Genomic DNA, 6000 nt, shown 5'->3' with positions numbered 1-6000 from the left:
CTGACTGACTGACTGACTGACTGACTGTCTGTCTGTCTGTCTGTCTGACTGACTGACTGACTGACTGACTGACTGACTGTCTGTCTGTCTGTCTGTCTGTCTGTCTGTCTGTCTGTCTGTCTGTCTGTCTGTCTGTCTGTCTGTCTGTCTGTCTGTCTGTCTGTCTGTCTGTCTGTCTGTCTGTCTGTCTGTCTGTCTGTCTGTCTGTCTGTCTGTCTGACTGACTGACTGACTGACTGACTGACTGACTGACTGTCTGTCTGTCTGTCTGTCTGTCTGTCTGTCTGTCTGTCTGTCTGTCTGTCTGTCTGTCTGTCTGTCTGTCTGTCTGTCTGTCTGTCTGTCTGACTGTAAACCCATTTTCTCTGCACATTCTGGATAATTGTAAAACCATGATGTCACAGACATTCTTCATGGAAGCAGTCCAATAGGAGTAATCCTAGAGAACATTACCACTAGGGCCTAACACAAAGGCCTTATAAGGAACAGGACACTAGGGCCTAACACCAAGGCCTTATAAGGAACAGGACACTAGGGCCTAACACCAAGGCCTTATAAGGAACAGGACACTAGGGCCTAACACCAAGGCCTTATAAGGAACAGGACACTAGGGCCTAACACAAAGGCCTTATAAGGAACAGGACACTAGGGCCGGCAGCAGGATGGGTTTATTAACCTCCTCGAACAGTGGAAGCCTGGAAACCCGGGGATGTCTGGGAACCCGGGGATGTCTGTGAACCCGGGGATGTCTGTGAACCCGGGGATGTCTGTGAACCCGGGGATGTCTGTGAACCCGTGAACCCGTGAAACCGAGGATCTCTGTGAACCCGGGGATCTCTGTGAACTCTGCTGCTAGTTGGTTTTAAAACGGGAACAATATTCAAAGTCATTGTTTCTGCTAGGGCTGAGGCACAGTGGGAGAAAGATATCTATTTTTAAAAATTGTTTACGGTGTTCCTCTTTCAACGTAAGCAGGAAGCGTAGACAGTCTCTCAAGAGCAAATAATTATGTTGAAAATGATTGTAATATGAGAAGGGAGATGTCTCTCAGTGTCTTGCACCAGTAACTCTGTGATTTGCATCAACATAAAAGTAGGCTCTGGCAGCCTCCTGCCTGTTCCTGTGTCTCAATGATTGTGCTGATTAACCAATTAAAAGACCACTAAGACTTTAATCATCTATTACAATGTTGTAACCTGTAGAGAACCTACAGTTTAAAATCCTCGCAACTTCCTCCCTTCTAATAGACACACACACACACACACACACACATATCTTACAGTGCATTCGGAAAGTATTCAAACCCCTTGACTTTTTCCACATTTTCGTTACAGCCTTATTCTAAAATGTATTAAATTACATTTTTTTCCCTCATCAATCAAGCCATGAGGTCGAATGAATTGTCCGTAGAGCTCTGAGACGGGATTGTGTCGAGGCACAGATCTGGGGGAAGGGTACCAAAACATTTCTGCAGCATTGAAGGTCCCCAAGAACACAGTGGCCTCCATCATTCTTAAATGGAAGAAGTTTGGAACCACCAATACTCTTCCTGGAGCTGGCTGCCTGGCCAAACTGAGCAATCGGGGGAGAAGGGCCTTGGTCAGTGAGGTGACCAAGAACCTGATGGTCATTCTGACAGAGCTCCAGAGTTCCTCTGTGGAGATCGGAGAACATTCCAGAAGGACAACCATCTCTGCAGCACTCCACCAATCAGACCTTTATGGTAGAGTGGCCAGACGGAAGCCACTCCTCAGTAAAAGGCACATGACAGCCCGCTTGGAGTTTGCCAAAAGGAACCTAAAGGACTCTCAGACCATGAGAAACAAGATTCTCACATCTGATGAAACCAACATGGAACTATTTGGCCTGAATGCCAAGTATCACGTTTGGAGGAAACCTGGCACCATCCCTACGGTGAAGCATGGTGGTGGCAGCATCATGCTGTGGGGGTGTTTCTCAACAGCAGGGACTGGGAGACTCGTCATGATCGAGGGAAAGATGAACAGAGCAAAGTACATAGAGATCCTTGGTGAAAACCTGCTCCAGAGCGCTCAGGACCTCAGACTGAAAATAGTCAAAAGTCAAGTATGAGCACATGTGAGTTTGGGTTAGAATCATTCAGCTGTAGCTGTTTTCAAAATACTTGTTTCATAGCTGCTAATCGCACAAAGAAATAGGAATCCTATATCCCACCTGGCGCAGAAACACTGCCTGGCATGGTAGCTGTGCGCACTAAGTGTGGTGTTGATAGATTCATTTTTGTCTCATTCACTCGAAAGTCTACAAAGTGAGCCTTTGGCCTCATGTTTCTTGGCTATTTACATTGTTAGCGAACAGACATCCTACTCAGATCCAAAATCTCCCACACACACACACACACACACACACACACACACACACACACACACACACACACACACACACACACACACACACACACACACACACACACACACACACACACACACACACACACACACACACACACACACACACACACACACGGGTTAACAGGTCTAGCTAAAATGTCCAGTCCTATGACCACTCAAAACCCGCCCAAAAGGCCTGAAAACTAGCTATTCTTCTGCACAGCAAGAGATTCCCACATTTATACAATAAACCCTTTTGATGACGTTATTGAGCCAATTACGATGGAATATCGACGTAACTTGTAACAATGTTAGAAGCAAGATTCGTTTTTCATGAAAATAATAATTATTGCGAGCTAAATTCAAAGGAATTTGAATATGCCACAAGAGAAAAGATAATTTGCCCTTATTAAACTCAGCAGACAATTTTCCATCAATGAATGTCAATTTAACCCATTTGACTACTATGATTACGCATTAAGGCACAAGTGGGGGTGGTATATGGCCAATATACCACGGCTAAGGGCTGTTCTTAAGCACGAGGCAACGCTGAGTGCCTGGATACAACCGTTGCCGTGGTATATTGGTCATATACCACAAACCGCCGGGGTGCCTTACTGCTATAATAAACTGGTTGCCAATGTAATTAGAACAGGAAAAAAGTAAATTTTTGTCATACCCGTGTTATCACCACTAAGGCAGGGATTTATCTTAGAACTTGTCCTTGTGGTAAAAACGATGTGGGTAAAAACGAAGCACAAATTAAAAGTAAGAATCTCTGAGCATCATAGCATTAAGAGCAAAAACTCAACGTACCAAGTTGTGTCACACTTTTTGGAAGAGAACCAGTCTATTTCGTCCCTTTCCAATAAACGGCATCGAACACGTCACCCTCCCTAGGACTGGGTGTCCTTGACAATTTATTGTTCAAACGAGAGTTTGCCTGGATCTCTAATTTAAAGACCCTTGCTCCCTCCGGTCTCCACGTAGACTGTGATCTGAAGCCATTATTGTGATTATTGTGATTTTGCTATTCATTGTAAATGTGTGTAGGTCTATGTAGCCAAATTGTATCTATGGTCGTGTGTTATCCATTCATGATTTTTATATGTTCTATCTATATCTGTAAATTAACCAATGAAATCAAGCCACACCCGACCATGATTACAGACACCTGTGTGTCTTTTCAAACTATATAAAACTAGAGACCCGCAGTGTGTATCATTATATCCTGATGAAGACAGCTTGTCTGTCCAAACGTTAGTTATAAATTATTGCATCGGAGCGCCTAGAGTGTGAGGCTCTCCTTTTCTTCTTCATATGGTCTGATATAACACAGCTGTCAGCCAATCAGCAATTCATTTCAATTTGTCTACCTTTATTTAACTTAGCAAGTCAGTTACGAACACATTCTTATTTTCAATGACGGCCTTGGAACGGTGGGTTAACTGCCTTGTTCAGGGGCAGAACGACAGATGTTCACCTTGTCAGCTCGGGGGATCCGATCATGCAACCTTTTGGTTACTGTCCCAACGCTCTAATCACTAGGCTACCTGCCTGGTTTGAGCATTCGGGGCTCAAACCCGGTTTATAATTGTAAATAAATCTATTTTGAGCATGTGCATAACTATATATATATCCAACAGGAGAGTTTGAGTGATTAAAGTTGGACAGAGGATCTCGAAATCACTGAGCAAGAAACACTTGGAGGAACTTATAAAAAATGTTTTATGTCAAACTATTTTCTGCCAATTGTGCCGTTATTATGTGCCAGATGTTAAGACTACAACCCTTTACAAAGGGCCTATTTGCGAGATTGACTTGATGTTTCAATAGGCTACAGACTAAAATCTGGCTTTATAAATTGAAAATTCAACTTTGCCATGGTTTGCTGAGCAAGATGCAGGTAGCCTATAGCCCCTGATAGGACAACATATCATTTCAGGGAAAAGTCCACAATGAAACTGACATTAAACATGGATAATGATATATTGGCGATAGAACTGTAATCATGGTCACAATTGATAACTTCCAAGTTAATTAACTAAACATGAAGTTATAGGCCATTTATTCAATCCATTTGCCAGCTCCAGGTAGGCTACACAAGTGGTACAAAATTGATTTGCAATGACTCCAGTGAAATCGTTTCAACATATTCAATCGTATCAAATGGCCTACAATGTAGCCTACAATGACATAGAAATGAATAGCCTACTTGATGGCCAAACAGATGCAAATGTATCATTCTCCACATTTAAAGTTAGTTTCATTGTGGACTTTTTCAACAGAAGCACGAGAGGGAGTTCCATAACTTCCATTTCAAATGTATTCTTGCGCAGGGCACGAGAAACAAGAACTGAGCATGCGTAAAACTATTCGCTTGATACGGTTTAAATTCGACATCAGAATAGTTTACTTTAACCATCTGTGAACGAATGTATCTGAGGCTCTCTAGTGCGCCTAAATTCGTTTTCCAGTGCTTTGTTGACGTTATGTCAGTTCTAGCGCGTTAATGTTTTATGGAAAAAAAGTGCTGGAAATCGGTGTCTCCATAACGACCGATCTAAATAGCCTTACCAACACCTGGTAAAAAGTTAGCACGACGTACGCGCCTGCTGCTCTGTCTCCGTGCCTCAGCTGCCTACTGAAGCGCTCTCTCAACCAGTGCTCACGACAGACACAAACCTCCGGCCCTCTCTACCACTCACTTAGTAACAGCCTGCTCACTGCCTGATAGTCAACAGTAGCACCTAACAGTTAAATATTTATATATATTTTTTTAAGAAATGCCATGGCGGCCGCGGTGCAATGTAGAAGTTACATATAAATTTAGCAATGTACCACATTACTTCTTACTAATACATGTATTGTTTTAGATGCATTACAAAGTATGGTCAACTGTATTTTTATATAACATTTTGGCTGGTAAAATATCTTGAGTGCCCATGGCCAGTGTGTTAAGTACCCATGACCACTGTGTTAAGGACCCATGGCCAGTGTGTTAAGGACCCATGACCAGTGTGTTAAGTACCCATGACCAGTGTGTTAAGTACCCATGACCAGTGTGTTAAGGACCCATGACCACTGTGTTAAGGACCCATGGCCAGTGTGTTAAGTACCCATGACCAGTGTGTTAAGGACCCATGACCAGTGTGTTAAGGACCCATGACCACTGTGTTAAGGACCCATGACCAGTGTGTTAAGGACCCATGACCAGTGTATTAAGGACCCAGACCCATGACCACTGTGTTAAGGACCCATGACCAGTGTATTAAGGACCCAGACCCATGACCACTGTGTTAAGGACCCATGACCAGTGTATTAAGGACCAATGTGTTAATGACAGTGGCGCATAGCCCTTTCCTGCAGTCAAATGACCTAGTGGCCTCATTGTTGGAATGTTACTAATATTTTTCATAATTCCATAATTAATAAAAAATTAAAAAAATAACACCGAAAATCTGATGTTTCTATGTCAAACGGTTGTGTTATATTTCAGACTTCTGTAATGTAATATAAAGTGTAATATTGGGATGTAAACTCTAAATGAAATACATGCAACTCTATATATTAGGTGAATGCACCAATTTGTAAGTCGCTCTGGATAAGAGCGTCTGCTAAATGACTTAAA

Source organism: Salvelinus alpinus, chromosome 10 (genome assembly GCF_045679555.1).
Source record: "Salvelinus alpinus chromosome 10, SLU_Salpinus.1, whole genome shotgun sequence".
In the NCBI taxonomy this organism is placed as follows: domain Eukaryota; kingdom Metazoa; phylum Chordata; class Actinopteri; order Salmoniformes; family Salmonidae; genus Salvelinus; species Salvelinus alpinus.
The sequence above is the reverse complement of the archived record's forward strand: the minus strand, read 5'-3'. Positions refer to the sequence as shown.